Source organism: Mustela lutreola, chromosome 9 (assembly GCF_030435805.1).
Source record: "Mustela lutreola isolate mMusLut2 chromosome 9, mMusLut2.pri, whole genome shotgun sequence".
Taxonomy (NCBI): domain Eukaryota; kingdom Metazoa; phylum Chordata; class Mammalia; order Carnivora; family Mustelidae; genus Mustela; species Mustela lutreola.
The window spans coordinates 133,716,176-133,735,196 of record NC_081298.1 but is presented as its reverse complement, the minus strand read 5'-3'; the positions used below and the strand labels follow the sequence as shown (position 1 = coordinate 133,735,196).

The 19,021-nt window shown below is 37.9% G+C and overlaps 1 long non-coding RNA gene across 1 annotated transcript; it reads left to right on the top strand.

Annotated features, from left to right (window-relative positions):
• Positions 1 to 3,464: 3,464 nt before the first annotated feature.
• LOC131807509 (uncharacterized) lies at positions 3,465 to 18,742 on the top strand. Its single transcript, XR_009344516.1, has 4 exons — positions 3,465 to 3,552; positions 5,530 to 5,627; positions 18,391 to 18,476; positions 18,589 to 18,742. It is a non-coding gene; the product is annotated as an uncharacterized LOC131807509 (long non-coding RNA).
• Positions 18,743 to 19,021: the final 279 nt, after the last annotated feature.

The window sequence follows — 19,021 nt, the reverse complement described above, 5'->3', positions numbered from 1 at the left end:
AAAAGAAAAGTAAAGAAAAGAAAAGACATTGAGTTAAAAAAATGCATTTTGGCAAACAGCATTGGCTGTTTTAGAGAGGAATCTGTTTATCATGCAGGAGGCCTGAATCTCTTGTTGGTGTAGGAAGTAAAGGATAACTTGAGAACTAAAAGGAAGAGGTCGTCTGTCTGCACATCCTCTCAGGCCAATATGATCAGAAGAAGCCAGAGCAAATGAGGTTAAGAGAAAGGTTCAAGGATATAATAGGGCCTCTACTTCTTCTGTAAAGGGAAGCAGGAACATTTCTTAGATTTCCAGAACTGAACATCTTGAAAAAGTCAGTTCTCAAGGTTTGAAGTCAAAGGAAGCCCTGGCCTATACCCCTGCTAATGGGAAGAAGACAGGAAGTGACGAGGGGAGATGGGACACGTGAAAAAACAGGGATACGAGCCAAAGCAAGAAGGAAGGGTGATTAAGATGATATGTTTATCATAGAACCCCAAGTTTTCCTGGCAGTAAGGCAGAAACTAAGTAGCATTCTCATAAAATTCAAAAATTATCTATCATTTATGTATCTGTCTATATAAATAGGAATTTCCAAAGAAAGTATGGTAAAGGCAGCTCTTAGTTGCCAATGAAATAGGCTCCATCGAACAGTGGGTGTGGATCTGTGTCCAGGATCATCTGTGCCCTGTGTTAACGAAAAATAATATGCAGGAAAATTTTCAAACCTCCCCCCCCCATGGCATATATATACATAGTCTGAAAGGTGGGGAGAGAGAGAGACTAGTGTCTGTGTTTCTACGCTCAATAAACCTGCAATACCCCAGCATCTTGCACGTCTTGTGCTAGGTACTTGGGATAGAGACATAATCAGACACAGGTCTGAGAAACTGTCACAATTAAGAAGAGTCTAAGGAAATATGATGACCAATTCTAACGTGGTGTCCTGAATGGAATAATAAAACAGAAAAAGAACATAAGATAAAAACTTAAAAAAAAAAAAAAATCTGAACCAAAGTATGGACCTTAATTAATAATAAAGTATAAATATTGATTTCTTAATTTTGACAAATGTACTCCACTCATGTAAGATGCTAATGATAGGGAAGCTGGATATGGTATATATGGGAACTCTGTGCTAACTTCTCAGGAATTCTCGAAATCTGAAATGGTTCCAAAAAAAAAAAAAAGTTATTTTAAAAAATGGGATTACACATTGAATAAAACTGAAATCCTTTCTCATCTCTATCATGACCTGCCCCGCCCCATCTTTCCCACCTCATCTTGCACTCAGTACTTTGAGCTCAGTACTCTTTAGCCAGATCACTCCATCACGGGCTCTTCTGTGTTGGGGCCACCACATGTGCTGTCACAACCTCTGGGGATGCTCTTCTTACAGACATCGATCACTCTTCCTCATCACTCAGGTCTCAGTTCAAGTGTTGCCCCTCAGAGAGAGGCCTCTCCTGAAGTCCCAACGTAAGTCTTAGGACCTCAACTCTGCTACCCTCTCTCTCATAACTTTATATGTCCTTTTCTTTCTTCACAATTCCTTTTGGTTGTAATTACCTGTCTATTGACGTGTTTATTTCCTTCACATCTCTCTTACCACCTTTAAAGTTCCCTTGGGGCAGAAATTATTCCTCTCTTGTTCACCAATGAACACCCAGCTCCTAACATAATGCCTGGCCTATGATAAATGTTTGAAAAATATATGTGGAATCAATTAATTAAATGACACATTGTAAGCGTATTTCAATACCTGAATCTTTTTTTTTTTTTACATCTTTGTATATACTAAGCACACAACACATCACCTATCATGCCATACACATGGACTCAGCAACTATCTATTGTGCTAGATGCTTGGGATACAAATATAAATCAGACAAAGGTCTACTTTCCAAGAGAGCACTGATGAATAGAGAAAATAGAAAGCAAATGAGCAACTACAATTCCTGTGATACATTGCAGAAGCCCGGAGGTTGGACAGCCAGCCCAGCCTGAGGTGGAAGTGACTCTCTCTGTCAAATAAATAAATAAAATCTTTTTTAAAAAGTTCTTAAAACAAAACAAAACACCCGGTCCCATTGTATCAAGTGTCCTCCTTGCTGTTTCTTTCTGAACGTGGCATAAGTACCCTCATACACACTCACTTCATTATTAAAGATCAAGGTAATGAAATATGGCAAAAGCATGGTTCTAGAATAGCTCCTGGCACACAGTTAACATTGAATATCTATTCACTTAGTAAGTCTATATGACATACTGTATGAAGATCTGAAAACAGCTGACCTGCAGAAATATGACAAAGAGAGACCTAATCCAAAGTCCAATGTTTCAGATAAACCAGATAATATGAATACTAGAAAGTACCCACTGGATCTTCCAACACAGGGGTCAGTAGTGACCTCAGAAAAACCAATGAAACTGCAACACTGGGAACCAAATCGAGACTAGAGAGAGCTAAGGGTCACTGAAGAAGTAGAGGGTAATTCCTATCAAAGCTTTGCTAGAATTGGAATAAAGATACAGTGGTAACTGGAGGAGCAGATAGGATTTAGGTGGAGAAATATTTAACTTGGGACAGATTTCTGTAAGATAAAGTGCAGATAATAATAGGCCCATAGAGAAGGTGTTAATGTATATAGAGGTGGAAGAGAAGAGATAATCAATATATCCTCTCTCCTTCCCATATATAGAAGAATCAATATCAGGAGATAGTGAGGAGCTGAGGGAGGATAAGCTAAGAAATGCAGGAGGATAGATTATCCTCATGCAGGAGAAGCAAGAGAAGCTCCACCATTTGTCCTGTAATGATAAAAAAGGAATTTAAAAGGAATGCACTTAGACAGGGAGGTAGCAGGACTACTTTCTAAGACTGACTAGACCTTTTCAAGGCGCTATGTTCTTATTGGATCTGTTAAATCAATAGGTCCAGTGAAAGTGTGCATTCCTTTCTCTTCTTCCAACAAAATTCTAACAAGCACTTGGAGTAGCAGCAAGAAAACTGGGGTAGAAAGTAGGAAATACAGTTTCAAGTCATGACCCCATTGTTTATTGAAATTTCACCTCTGAATATAACACAAGTGTAGGCTCCCTTATCTGCAAGGGATGCCTGAAACCATGGATAGTACTAAATGTTATATATACTATGTTTTTTTTTCCTTATACATACATAAGATAAAGTTTAATTTATAAATTAGACATAGTAAGAGATTAGCAACAATTATTATAATAAAATAGGACAATTATAACAATATACTATGAAAAAGAGTTAAGTGAATGTGGTCTCTCACTTTCTCTATCTCTCAAAATAACTTATTATACTGTAGTCACCCTTCTTCCTGTGATGTTGTGAGATGATAAAATGTCTAGGGTATGAGATAAAGTGAGGTGAACAGTATAAGCATTGTGACATAGCACTGGGTAGGCTACTCTTGACCTTCTGACAATATAGGAGAAGGAGGATCACCTGCTTCCAACCAAGGCTTGTTGAGGGAAAGGAGGGTGAAAATGGCAGCAGAGCAAAAGGATCCTAGGCTTACCTCTTCCCAAAGGCACAACTAGGTAACTATCAAATCATCTTAAATACCCCAGAAATTGATCTGAAAACTGGCAGATGAAACTGCACAACTAAAACTAAAGAAGAAGCCCCATCGAAGAATGTAGAAAGGGCCAAGATATGGTTTGGGAGAGAAACAGGTCATGACCACTGCAGTGGGGAGGGTGCCATGGTCACAGAGAAGGTGAGATACAGACTAGCACACAAGGGAGTGCAAGGGGGAAATGAATCTCCATAGCAATTGGCTTGGAAAGCAAGAGGGGCTGAATTTCATGAATTTCCACAGGTTCATCTCTGATGAACATAGATGCAAAAATCCTCCACAAAATACTAGCAAACTAAATCTAATACATTAAAAGAAAAAAACTCATTCACCAGGGCAGTTCAACATTCACACATCAATCAATGAAATATTTCACATCAACAAGAGAAAGGAAACATATGTGCGCCCAGGAATATTACTCAGTCATAAAAAAGAACGGAATCATACCATTTGCAACAACATAGATGGATCTAAATAGTATAATGCTAAGCAAAATAAGTCAGAGAAAGAAAAATACCATATGATTTATCTCATATGTGGAATTTAAGAAATAAACAAGCAAAGGAAAAATAGACAAACCAAGGAGGAGATTCTTAAATATGAAGAACAAGGTGATGGGTACCTGAACGGAGATGGGTGAAACAAGTGATGGGAATGAAGGAGTGCTCCTGTAGTGATGAGCAGAGTAATGCATGGAACTGTTGAATCACTATACTGTACTTTTGAAACTAATGTAACATTAACTGACTGAAATTAAAGTAAAAATTTAAAAAACATCAATCTTTACAATTAAGGAGAACAAAACTCAAACAAATGGCAAGAAGTCAAGAGTTATATAAATATATAATGAAGTCACGTTTTATTAAATATATAATGTTTTATTAAAAATATATAATAAAATCAAAAATGTTATAAAATGTTTTCAGGGGGTGCCTGGGTGGCTCAGTGGGTTAAATCCTCTGCCTTGAGCTCAGGTCATGATCCCAGGGTCCTGGGATCGAGCCCCGCATCGGAGTCTCTGCTTAGCAGGGAGCCTGATTCCTGCTCTCTCTCTTTCTCTCTCTGCCTGCCTCTCTGCCTACCTCTCTGCCTACTTGTGATCTCTGCCTATCAAATAAATAAATAAAATCTTTTAAAAAATAAAATAAAATGTTTTCAGGTTTACTGAGGGTGACTGAAGCCTCGGAAATCAAAAGTATAGCTAAGGGAGGGGGGGACTACTGTATCTGAAATAGTAAAGGAATGTTCCTATACAGTCCAAACCGCGTCCCCAGCACAACAGTGTTCCATGGGAATGGACGCAAATTCCCTACCTGCCTGATGGTGTTGCTAGATGGAAAATAAAATAGTGACATGAGAGTGCTTGATTACAAAGTCAGCAAAATCTACATCCAAGTATGGAATTATAGGTTTGTTTGTATTTTCCTCAGAAAATCAGCATTTCAAAACATTTTCTTGAAAAAAGCAGAGGGCATTAAAAGCTTTAACTCAGAGGACACTACCGTGTGAGAGGGTAGGATGGAAGGAGAGCATGCATTCAATTCTTTTCCTGCACATTCAGAGAGTAAACAAGTGGTGAACCCGAGAGCAGTCACCTTGAGGCTGCCCTGGCGGGCGGGAAGCCCAGCCAATGAGAGGGGCGCCCAATGGAAGAGCAGCAAGAATGGCCTTCAGCCAAGTACAGATCTCACTTTCTATTCTGAGCTGTACTTAAAGCTTGCTTCCCCTTTTGGCATACATCCTATCTTTAATAAAACAGAAGACAAAGTGGTCTGTGTGAGAAAGAGGCAAACCTCAGGAAATATTATCAATGACCCACCCCTGAACCCCAGTCAGGCAGAAACTCAGCTGCCCAGAATTCTCTTATGAATCTGCATGTGGTTTGTCCAGGATGCTGTATTTCCTGTAATCACTCCCACTCTACTCCCTGTCATTGTAGAAACAAGGACATCAGTGATACTGTATCACCTCCCACTTGGCTCCTACCCTCCTCCCAATATGGCTTCCCAAGCTGATCCACAACAGATTTGTTGCCTGGTAAGATCAGTGCTCAATAAACATTTGATGAATGAATGACTGAGTGAATGAATGATCATTCATTCACTGCATGAAGGGGCATTATGAGACTTTGAAGCTTGACCCTGACCTTTGGAAAACTCTTCATACATGAACAATAACATACATGGTGGTTTATCATGAGCTAATATGGTTGGGCTTCCATAAGACCCTCAGCAGGTCTCAGAATTGGTATGTTCTGGAGACAGTTTCAGATCAGTCTAATAGTTCCTTGAAGCACAGTGTCAGAGGGATGCCCACGTTCAGCCCCTCTCTACTGATATCGGAAGAATGTGTCTCTTGGTTGTGATGTATGAAAATAAATCCATAGCAATAACAATAAACATTCATTGAGCATTTATGACTCTTCTAAGAGCTTCACACAGATATACGTATAGTTCTTTCAGAGGATTCAGGATTGTTATAATCTCCAATTTACAGATATGAAAAATAAGACCGAGAAAGGCTAAGATACCTACGCAAGCCATACAGGTTGTAAATGACAGACCCAGGCATCTAATCCAGGCAAGCTAACACCAGAGTTTGCACTCTCAACGACCATACTGCCTCAAGAGGGGATGGGAGGAAACAGCCTGACTCCTGAGGGTAGATAGTGATGCTTGGAGTAGATTTCAGAGACAAGTACATACACAAGGATAAATGTGCTTTACTCAAATTTACAAAATACTGTTATTGCAAAATCGCACTGAGTTCTTATTATGTACAGGACATCCTGCTCTACAAAGTGCCTTCTATGAGCTTTACATACATTCTTGTTAATCTTGACAGAAATCTTGTATTTTTCAGAGGAGGGAAGTGAGACTCAGATACCAGATTAGGTCATGTAACTGGCCTAGGAGATACAGGATGCAAACCCATGTCTGTCTGACCATGTAACACCTGAGCTCTTCCCACAGAAGCACATGGCTTCTCCAGGATGAGATGAAGGTGCCCTGTTTCCCAAATTGGATTTTTTTTTAAGATTTTATTTATTTATTTGAGATGGAGACAGTGAAAGAGAGCATGAGAGGGGAGAAAGTCAGAGGGAGAAGTAGACTCTCCAAGGAGCAGGGAGCCTGATGTGGGACTCGATCCCAGGACCCTGGGATCATGACCTGAGCTGAAGGTAGGTCATGAATTGAAGGCAATTTGGTGCCCCCAAATTGGATTCTTGATATCCTTATGGCAACACATTGTAGTGTCTTGGATCTGACTCCCTGCCCCCATTCTTTCCTGGCTGGTTGTGCTTAAGGCTATTTATAAGCTCAAACATGACAATCAAGTGGAAGTCAACTAAGGTATCCTCTCTTTTCCATTTCCAGTGAAATTGGCTTAAACATGATTCTCCATAGGATTGGTATCCCACATCTTTCCATATGTAAACTTCTCAGGATCAATCTACTTTTCAGACACCTCCACGTGAAATATCTGAAAGTATGGGGAATTTTGCCACCCATTCAGATGCTGAATCAGATGCCACATCCCTCCTTTGATCAACTAAGAAACTTCCACCCTTGTTTTCTTACTGGATGTTTCTTTCTTCCCACATTCCACACAAGGATGCTAATTTCTAATTGGGTCTCTTCCAACATAAAGAAAGTTTCTATACCTTTAATTTGTCCAGAATAGTGGGCTGAATCCCAGATTTTATCTTCCAATATTCCTATTCATACTAAGAGTCAGGACTCACTTCTGGAACTTATACATCCAAACAATAATAAGACATATTATTATGGAGGGGAGCCTATCCACTTCATTCTGTTTGAAGTCTTTACCTCCAGAAAAGGAATGGGAAGCTATAGCAACTAAGTTTAATCACTACCAGAGAAATGGATGACTCAGCTCTCCAATCTGCATGCATATTCTCATCCTTCCAAACCCTCAGCTTCCACATAATTCAAGCCAGATTCTTGTGACCAAAGCACAGTTTCCTAAGAAATATCCATCATCATTCCTCATAGCCAACAAAGGATATTTCCCCTCATCCGTCCCAGGATTCTGCTTCATATGTACTCCCCACTTGGACCTGGGTACTACTTTTTTCCATGGCTAGGTTCATCCCCACCAATGTGACACAATGTCCTGAGCCATTACCAGTGTAATCGCCACAGGCCCAAGTACAGAGAGCAATTTGTGAGTGTAATCACCAGTCATCTTCCAATGACTACCTCCTCCCAAAAGTAGAAGTGGAAGTCATATAGCTCTTTACTCTCCAGGTCCTCAACTGTCAAGAATTTGACTTCAGATGGCTCAATCATACTCATAACATCATCTTCTCCAATCTGAGCTGTGGCCACTAGTGCTGCTCTTTTGTTCCAAGCTATTCCCTGAGAATAGACAATACCACTTCCTTTTACCTTTTGCCTAAAAATAATCTTTTTTATTAATGTACTGCAGAAATTCCTCAACTCTAGCTATCAGTTCAAATTCTTATAGGAGAATTGTACCATAAAAAATGGTAGTCACTCACTTCAGTCATTCTTTGGATGAGTCTCTCTACTTTTAAAACCTCTTCAGAGGTGCTAATGAGTTGGTTCATGGTTTTAAAAAATGACATGAAGATAGAAAGAAAACTTTCTTCCTTGGACTCTAAGGAAATTCTATCCAAATTACTCATTTCAAACAATTTTATTAGCCCAATAGTCATGAAGAGAGATATTTGACACTTCAAGGTTGTAGATGGATAATGTAGGGCCTCATTGATTTCCTGTCAGGTAGCTTCTTTCTCTGTCTGATGGATATTTCATCTCCATATTATAACGTCTATTCATAATTCACATTCTTTCTGCCCAGTGCCTGAGAATATTCCCTTATTTACACTACAAATGTCCTCTCCCAAGGTATGTTTGCTAGTCACATGAATCCCAGTATGAGCCCAGTTACCTGAACATTATTGCTCAGTGATTTGATCAAAGACAAGCATATTTCCCATGGACCTCCTAAGCTCTGCTAGGACACATGAAATGCAAAGAAAGCATGGGTACAGAGATTCCAGTTTCTAAGATTCCTTCATGCCTACTGTGCTAGAAGATTTCTTGAGCCAAAATGTTTGCAAAGTACTGCATATAACTGACTTTCTGTCTGAAATATGGAGAGAGAGAAGCTGAGACTGTGAAGATACCCTTAAAGTTGTTTCATAAATTCCCTCTGGCTTTGGGGTGTTATTTCAAGGACAAGTACAGTATAGGTTGTTTAATTTGTCTTCCCTTCTCCACAAAAGTCTTTAGCAGTCATTGTAAGAACAAATCTTGGCTCTGTCCTAGGGTAAGAATTTTGTGTAAAATAGAGTTGGGTATTGTATAAAAGTGAAAGTTCATACTGAAAAAAATTGTAACCCAAGTGTTATTTGATATGCCCTATCTTATGAAATAGCTCAAACCCAATTATACTTTTCAGTAATAAACCTGGAAGTAAGAGGCAGGGTAGTTGGCTTATAACTCATCTCTTAAAACCTACCTATGGTTTATCTGACGTGTGTGTGTGTGTGTGTGTGTGTGTGTGTGTGTGTGTGTGTGTTTCTTTTTAATCATACCATGATTCCCCCAGTAATATCTTTGTTCTTCAATATATTGACTCTGGTGTCGAATTCATTCCTTTCCTTGATATCACAATATCTTCTATGTTACTCCATTAATTAATTAATTGATAGAACAAAAATAGATCTTAAACAGATGTTTTTTGTTGTTCTGGGTTGAATTGTGACCCCCATCTCAAAAGATGGTGGACTCCTAGCCCTTAGTAACTTATTATAATATAGAATAATGAATATTACCTTATTTGGAAAGAGGGACTTTTCAGATGATCAGGTTACAAAAGGGTCCTTATAAAGAAATGAGAAATGAGAGATAGAGACACATAGAAGGAAAATGATGTGAGCACAGGGAGATCACCACCTATAAGCCAAAGAATGCCTGAAGTGACCAGAAGCTGAGGCATAGATTCCACTTAAGATTCCTTTGAATGAACCAAACCTGACACCATCTTGATATCACACTTCTCATCTGCAGAACTATGAGACAATTTCTGTTATTTGAGCATCCATTTTGTGACACTTTGTTACAGAAGCCCCAGAAAACATGCAGTTATGTGGCAGGTATTACTGAACATGGAGTAACTAGTATGGCAGGAGGTTTGGTTTATACTGTTATGATAATAATAAATTAAAATTAAGAAGTAAACACCCCTTCTCTTTAAATGTCCTCAACTATTCTTGTCATATTAGACAATAGCTCTCTTTCACCATTTCCCATGTCCTTGCTGGGCTGCAAGCACACATTATTAATTATCTTAGCGCAGTGATGTAGCTGACCCTTCTGATTTCTAGACACTGACTAAATTCATGGTTTTAGGGTCTCAACCTCCACCTTCAAATAATCAATCAAAATGTTTCTCTTCCCACATAAGTGCTCTTCTTCATTAGTAAAGAGGTGTTTCCAGTAAAGACTCAAATCAGTCTTTATATGCACCTGCTCACCTGGTTGTCTAGCTTGCTACGCATCTCAGAGGCAGAGACTCTCTCTAAGGTCTGAGGCCTTCACTTTAGAGAGCCAAGCAGGTGACAAAGTCCCAGAAGAGACATCAGAAAAGATGAAGCCATTTCTCATATTAGGGCTCTGTTCTTATTCACTTCCTCCTCTTCCACTCAGCTGTTTTGTAAATCTCTCTCTTAAATAGCATACCTTTGTTTCTCTTTGCTGCCTTATCTCTCATGGGGGCAATTCTCTGACTATATTTGAGAATATTAGAAACCAGGCAGCACAGAAGCAGCCCAGAGTTCAACTCAGAAAGGTCGTAGGCATTAATTAGAATAGATAAAGCATGACTTGCTATTGTCTTGCATGAGTAATTTCAATTGTTTTCTTACACATTCTTCACTTTCTTCCCTTCCCTTTCTTTCTTCATAGTAAGTGAACATTTACAAACTATAATTCTTCACTCAGTCAATGAAATGTTTTCCATTATCTGGGCTGTGGGTAAGTATTTGTGATTCTTCATTCATTTTCCAGCTTGGAGGCCATCCGAGGTCAATGAGGCCACTCTTTCTACCAAGTCCTAATGGAAATCATTTTTCTCCTCCTGACATTCACTTCAGATCAAAAATAATGAAAACACATTTGGGATCATGAAACAGTGGTAGTAATCTGGAATTAGGATTCAAAAGTCCTAGGTCTGATTTTTGACTTGGCAATATATTTTTTGTGTGATTTTTGAGCAAGCTACTTAATCTCTCAAAACCTCAGTTCCTCTACCTGTACAATGGAGGTAATAATACCCATAATTGTTCTTCCAGGTCAGTAACACTTTCCCTTGCTCCTCTTCCAGTTATCTGTGTCTCAATAAATAGCATATCTATTCTCGTAGGTCTGTAGAAACATGTAGAGAGAGTTTTGATCCATACTCCCACTTCAACCCACCCTTCTCCAACTTACCACCAGATAGAGTTAAATCTACCCAAACTTCCTGCAAATAGTCCAGTTCTGTCCATCTGTACTGCCAAAACTTCAGTCCAAGTGGCATAATCTGTTGTGACACTTAAAGATTTCCTAACTAATATCCCATTTAATCTCTTCAGACCATGACAATTCTCAGATTAAATATCCTTTAAAAATATCTTCCATTGTATGTATACACCACATCTTCTTTATCCATTCATCTATCAATGGACATTTAGGTTGCTTTCATCATTTGGCTATTGTAAGTAATGTTGCAATAAAGACCAGGGCTACATGTATCCCTCTGAATTAGTGTTTTCATATTCTTTGGGTAAATACCCAGTGGTTTAATTACTGTATCATAGGGTAGTTCTACTTTTAATTTTTTGAGGAAATTCCATATTGTTTCCCACAGTGACTGGACCAGTTTGCAACCCCACCAATAGTGCACAAGTATATCTTTTCCTCCACAGCCTCACCAACATCTGCTGTGTCTTGTGTTGTTGATTTTAGCCATTCTGACAGGTGCGAGGTGATATCCCATTGTGATACACACACACACACACACACACACACACACACACTCTCTCTCTCTCTCTCTCTCAATGAAATACTATTCAGCCATAAAAAGAATGAAATCTTGCCATTTGCAACAACATGGTTGTATCTGGAGAATACAGTGCTAAGCAAAATAAACCAGTCAGAGAAAGACAAATACCATATGACTTCACTTATATGTGGAGTTTAAGAAACAGAGACGGGTGAAATCAGTGAAGGGGAGTAAGAGTACATTTATCTTAATGAGCACTGAGTAATATATGGAATTGTTCAATCATCATCCTGTACACTGAAAGGAATAAGACACTGTATTTAACTCTACTGAAATTTTAAAAAATAATAAAAATTTAAATTTAAAAAATGTAAATAATAAAATAAAAAATGTCTTCTAGAGTAAGCTACTCTTTGCCCACAACGGTTTCAACCAGAGATGAAATAGAAGCTTAAGTCTCTGTGTTTGTTTTGCCCTGAAGAATATGTTAGGATGATTTTAACTAGATGCTCACTTTTAAAAATCAGATTTCATATAGAATTTAGACTAACATCTCTTGAAAAATTAGAAGATTTGGTCACCTGCATTTGATTTCCTATGGCAACAAGCATTTGGAGAAGAATAGCTATTCAAAATTTGGGCAAGACCTGCTTCTCCAACTTTGTCTCAATCCTCATCACTATTGTCTTCTAGGAGACCCACTCATTACAGAATATACCTGCTTGATCTCAGTAGGCATTTGAGTCTCTTCTGGGTAAAGTGAGGGAAAAGAAGATGGATTTTTCCAGTTTTTATAGAGGGTCTAGCCTAATCAGAAGTTACTTCCTCATGTCTGGGCTGTATCCATGACTGCATATTTAGATATGGAACCTTGTAAGTCTGTACTCTGAAAGACTATGCAGAACAAATGTTTATTGGGAAAGTGGCAATTATACATGTAATTTTCTTCAATAAAAAACCTATTACATGCTAGAATGCAAATAACTGACAATACCAAGATGCAAAGCAATAGGAATTCTCATTTATTGCTGGTGAAAATGAAAAACAAAGTACCAATTTTGTAAGATAATCTTGCAGTTTCTTATAAAACTAAACACAGTCTTACCATACTATCACATAATCATGCTCTGAGGTATTTACTCAATTGATTTGAAAACCTGTGTCCACAAGAAACTTGAATGTAAATATTTATAGTAGTTTCATTCATAATAACCAAAAACTGAAAGCAATCACGATGCCCTCCAATAGGTGAATGAATAAATAAACTGTGGTACATCCATTCAATAGAATATTATTCACTGATGAAGATAAACAAGCTATGAAATCACAAAAAAGACAGAGATAAATCTTTATCTATTTCTTAGAGGAAAAACCAAAGCTACATGCTTTATGGTTCCAATTATATAACAATGTGGAAAAGGCCAAAGTAGATATGTAGATAAATAGATTAATGATTGTCAAAGAGTAAACAGGTACACAGTAAACTAGGTTCCCTCCACCACACCAGCTGAGTGAAAAATAAAATATAGCAATAAAGGGGTGACTGTGTAGTTCAGTTGATTGTGCATCTGTCTTTGGCTCAGATCATGATCCTGGGGTCCTGGGATCGAGTCCTTGGGATCGAGCCCCATATCAGACTCCCTGCTCAGCACAGAGTCTGCTTTTCCCTTTCCATATACTCTTCCCACCCCACTCCATTCTCTTTCTCTCTTGCTTCTCTATCTCAAATAAATACATAAAATCTTTAAAAATATATGTATAACAATAAAAAAAAACTCTTCTAAAGATCTACCTTTTATACCTTAGCTAGGAATACCTGTTTCTTGATGCTATTTCTTAACTGGGATCAACCATATTAGTAGCCTACAACAGTATATGTACTCTCTATACACACACACTCTGTTAAAAATTGGACTCAAGAATGTAACTTGAACCTGAGACTATAACCACCACATCATTCCACACTAAGTTTGGAATCTGCCTGAGGGAAGATTGTCTCTGAAGAATAGATTCCTTGTCCATTTGCTTACTCACTTGCAAGCAGAGAAGCTTACCAACTTGCAGAGAGACTTTGAAGATAGCCCTGGCCCCAGAGCCTAAAGATTCATGAGGAAGACAATGAAAGAGAGATATGCGTTGAGACAACTGTAAACTTGAGAGGTCAAAGGTAACTCTGTAATTTAAAGTATGACCTATTTCCATACGAATTTTTAGGATTATTTGTTCCAGCTCTTTGAAAAATGTTGATGGTATTTTGATAGGGATTGCATTGGATATGTAGATTGCTCTGGGTAGTATAAACATTTTAACAATATTTGTTCTTCCAACCCATGAGCATGGAATGTTTTCTAAATCTTTGTGTTCTCCTGAATCTCTTTTATAAGTGTTCTATAGTTTTCAGAGTACAGTACCTTTACCTCTTTGGTTAGGTTTATTACTAAGTGTCATATGAGTTTCAGTGCAATTTTAAGTGGGATTGAATCATTAATTTCTCTTTGTTCTGTCTCATTGTTGGTGTATATAAATGAAACTGATTTCTGTGCATTGATTTTATATCCTTCCATGTTGCTGAATTCCTGTATAAGATCTAGCAATTTTTTGGAGGAGTTTTTTAGGTTTTCCACATAAAGTATCATGTTATCTGCAAAGAGTGAGAGTTTGACTTCTTTGACAATGGATAGCCAGAGAAATGTTGAAAAAGAAAACCAAAGCTGATGGTATCACAGTTCTAGACCTCAAGCTGTATTATAAAGCTGTAATTGTCAAGACAGTATGATAAGTGCACAAAAACATACACATAGATAACAGAACAGAATAGAGAACCCAAAAGCAGACCCTCAACTCTATGGACAACTCATCTTCAATAAAGCAGGAAAGAATATTTAGTGGGAGAAAGACTGTCTCTTCAACAAATGGTGCTGGGAAAATTGGACAGCCAAATGTAGAATAATGAAACTGAACCATTTTCTTATACCATACTAAAAAATAGACTCATAATGGATGAAAGCCTAAATGTGAGGTAGGAATCCATCAAAATCCTAGAGGAGAACACAGGCAGTAATTTCTTCAACATCGTCCACAGCAACTTCTTGCAAGACACATCTCTAAAGGCAAGAGAAACAAAAGCAAGAATGAACTATTTGGACTTCACTAAGATAAAAAGCCCTGCACAGCAAAGGAAACAGTCAACAAAACCAACAGACAACCTACAGAATGGGAGAAGATACTTGCAAATGACATATCTGATAAAGGTTTATTATCCAAGATTTATAAAGAACTTATCCAACTCAACACCCAAAAAACAAATAATCCAGTCAAGAAATGGGCAGAAGACATGAACAGACATTTCTCCAGAGAAGACATACAGATGGACAATAGACACATGAAAAAAATGCTCAACATCACTCAGCATTGGGGAAATACAAATCAAAACCACAATGAGATACCATCTCACACCAGTAAGAAAGGTTAAAATTAACAAGTCAGGAAACAAATATTGGTGATGATGCAGAGTAAGGGGAACCCTCTTACACTGTTGATGGGAATGTAAGCTAGTACAGTCACTCTAGAAAACAGTATGGAGTTTCCTCAAAAGTTAAAAATAGAGCTACCCTATGACCCAACACTACTAGGTATACCTAGGTATACTAGGTATTTACCCAAAGGATACAAATGTTGTGATCTGAAGGGGCACCTACACCCCAGTACTTATAGCAGCAATGTCCACAATAGCTAAACTATAGGAAGAGCCCAGATGTTCATTGACAGATGAATGGATAATGAAGATTATATTTATATATATATATATATTATATATAATATATATAAATATTTATATATAAATATTTATATATATATATTTCTTCAATATAAATAAATATATAAATAAAACTCAGCCATTGAAAAGGATTAAATCTTACCATTTGCAATGACATGGATGGAACTGGAAGGTATTATACTAAGCAAAGGATGTCAGAGAAATACAAGATTATGTTGTTTCACTCATTTGGAATTTAAGAAACAAATCAAAGGATTATAGGGGAAGAGAGGGAAAATAAAATATGACAAAAATCAGAGAGGGAAAAAAATGCTAAGAGACTCTTAAATATAGGAAACAAGCTGAGGGTTGCTGGAGGGAAAGTGGGTGGGGGGATGGAGTAACTGGGTGATGGGCATTAAGGAGAGCATATGATGTAATGAGCTTTGGGTATAAATGCAATTGATGAATAACTGAACTCTACATATGAAACTAATGTTACCCCATATGTTAATTAATTTAAATAAAATAAGATAATTTTAAATATAAAATAAATAAAGTATGGCCTAAATGCTAGCTTCTAGACAACCAGAGTAGCCACTTATCCTCCCTTAAAGAAGAGCTACTATATGGTGGGAAGAGATATAGAAGTTCACTCCCTGGTACTTTCCTAAGTTGGAAGAACATGGGGAGAGAAGAGCTTCCCATCCATTCCCATTTCACCCAGCCAAAGCAATCTTGCAATTTCACCTGTAAGCATTGGCAAATCGATGGTAAGTAAGGTCTGTAATGAAGATCCTGCATGTTAAATATTTGATGCAAGATTTGCAATGACCAAAAGGCCCTAATACAACGATGGTGTGAACAGAGAAGTTTGCATATATGTGTGTAATAGGTATATTGTAAGGATTTTATATTTCTCTTGGCTTCCCAATTCCTGACCATCTCCCATTTTTCCACACCCATCTACCCTCAACATATGCACATCCACAAATCACAAACTGAGGACAGTTGTGTTGCTTGAGTTAGGCAAAAAAGTATCACATCTATGAAAGCACACTGCCAGGAGAGGTCATTGGTCATGGATATCTAACAAGGAACAAGATGCTTCTGTGCCATATAAGGTAACCAACTGTCTAGGTTTACCTGGGACTGAGGGGTTTCCCAAGACATAGGACTTGCTGAGTTAAAACTGGTTAAGTCCTGGGCAAATCAGGATAAGTTAGTCATCCTAACATTTTAGGCAAGTGGATAGATGAACAGTTCTAATCTTTATTATCTTAGACTTATCCCAGTAGTTTCAGGTTCAAGGCATATACTCAGAAGAGTCAAATTCCTCTATGACAAACATAGAGGATGACATTCTTTCCTTCCTTTACTCTCGGGCAAGCAGAGCAGTACACCAGGCTGCTGCTGTGTGTCTGCTTAAAAAATGTTCAGGAAAGAAAAGAATAATTACAGTGACTTCTTGCTTTAAATTGCCTTTTATAACCTCCCCCATTCCCACATCCACAAAAATCAAGGTCAGTGGGAATGATATGTAGAAGTCATACATCCTTATGCTCACAGATTCAGGATAGACTCAGAGAGGAGAATGGCTCCTGGGAAGGCAAAAGAAAATATTTCTTGGTGGGGGAGAGGGGGCAGAAGGATGATTCCTTTGTCAAATAAAGAGATGCTGTGAAGAAAGTAGAGTAAATTAGGTGCCTGGAAGTCTCAGTTGGTTAAGCATCTGACTCGGTTTCAGCTCAGGTCATCAGGACATGATTTCATGGGTCATGAGACTGAGCCCCGTGTCAAGTTCTGTGCTCAGTGGAGAATCTGTTTGAAATTCTTTCCCTCTGCCTCTTCCTCCCTCAAATAAATAAATCTTTAAAAAGAAAGGTAGAATAAATTACATTAGTACACACCAAAGAAAATACAGTGTCCTGAGAAAATACAGGAAACTGAATAAGAATGGAAGAAACAAGTCAAGACGTGAGATGACAATCCTGTAAATTTTCACAAGGCAAAGTCAACAACCATCTTGGGCAAATTATATTTAAAAAAGGAAATATTGGCAAGTGTGAATATAACAGTTTTGGGGGCAATGAGGATCAAGACTAGGCCAAGACAAATCATGCCAGACATGTGGTTATTTTTAATTTGGAAATTATGAAGCAGAAGAAGGAAAAACATAACTGTAATAGATCTTGATTTTTATTAAGTGCTTGACATCACCTAATGAAATCACACTTGAAACATTCATCGAAATTGTCTCAGATTAAAGCAGAAATTGCAAAGAAAGATGTGTGGGAAATAGCAATTAACTAGGTCTCTCAGGAGGTGAGTGGTTAGATAATGTTGAGTCTGGTGCTGGGTCCAGCTCAGTTTGTGTCTTCATTAATGGTGTGGTGAAGACAGCCACAATGATTGAACTAAACCTCACCCTGGCTTAACTGGTGGTGGGAGGGGAGGAAACTAGGTTGGGTTATTTGTTAAAAACATATTTGCGAGGACAGATTCACTCATCCTTTAGCACCAAGATGCTAATACAACAGATGAGCAGTAGCAATACAAGATCAAGTTTAATTCTGAACCAACACTTCCAATAGACTGAAGGATCTGCAATTCCCAGGAGAACATAGTTTTGTTTGTTTGGTCTAGTTTGGTTTGGTTTATGACTATAAGCTCTTCTGAAGAGTTATGCTATACAAGAAATAGCTGGAGAGAAATAAAAGTTCCAAAAAGGCTTTAATTTTTTTTTAAAGGAGGAAAAGTACCACTGTTTTTTTGTTGTGGTGGTGGTGGTTTTTCTGATGGGAATCATGCAGTAGAGAAAACATGGAATTTGAGAGGAAGAGGAAAGAATGCTAGAACAACTGCACTGAGTAGACAAAAAGGCTCAACCTTCCTAAGACTGCTGATAGTTTACCTGTATTAATGGGGAATACTGGGGAAGGGTGGATGGGTGGATATGTGGTAATGGGGCATGAGAGAAGCTGCTTCTGACTGCTCTATTTTCAGGGATATAAAGTACTGTTCCTAGACTGTGACCTACAGAAAGGCACTGATGCACCAACCATGGGATTCTGGCTTTCAGTGAAATGAAGGTACAAACTTACGTGTTTAGAAAGTATTGTGGCAAATTTTCAGAATGTTTGATGTCTGTTCAATATGTAATCTTAACAATGTTTATAATATTACACTACATGTTTTTTAAAGATTTTATTTAGCCACCTGAGAGTGAAAGAGAGAGAAAGCACACTGAGGGAGAGGGAGAAGCAGACACCCCACCAAGCAGGGAGCCTGACACAGGGCTCAATCATGACCAGAACCAAATGTAGACACGACAGACTGAACCACCCAGATGCCCCAGCTGTATGTTAACTAACTGAAATTTAAATAAAAACTTTAAAAAATTAACTTACAGTTTTGCTCTTTTTCTTCTTTTTTCTTTTTTTGTACACCATAATATATACCTATTGTATTTTACCAAAGAAAGATATTGGAAATTTTTAAAATTTAGAAATTAAAAATGAGCAACATACTAGAAAAAGAGAAGGAAGGAAGGAAGGAAGAAAGGAAGGAAGGAAGGAAGGAAGGAAGGAAGGAAGGAAGGAAGGGAGGAAGGAAGGAAAAAAGGAATAAAAGAAGA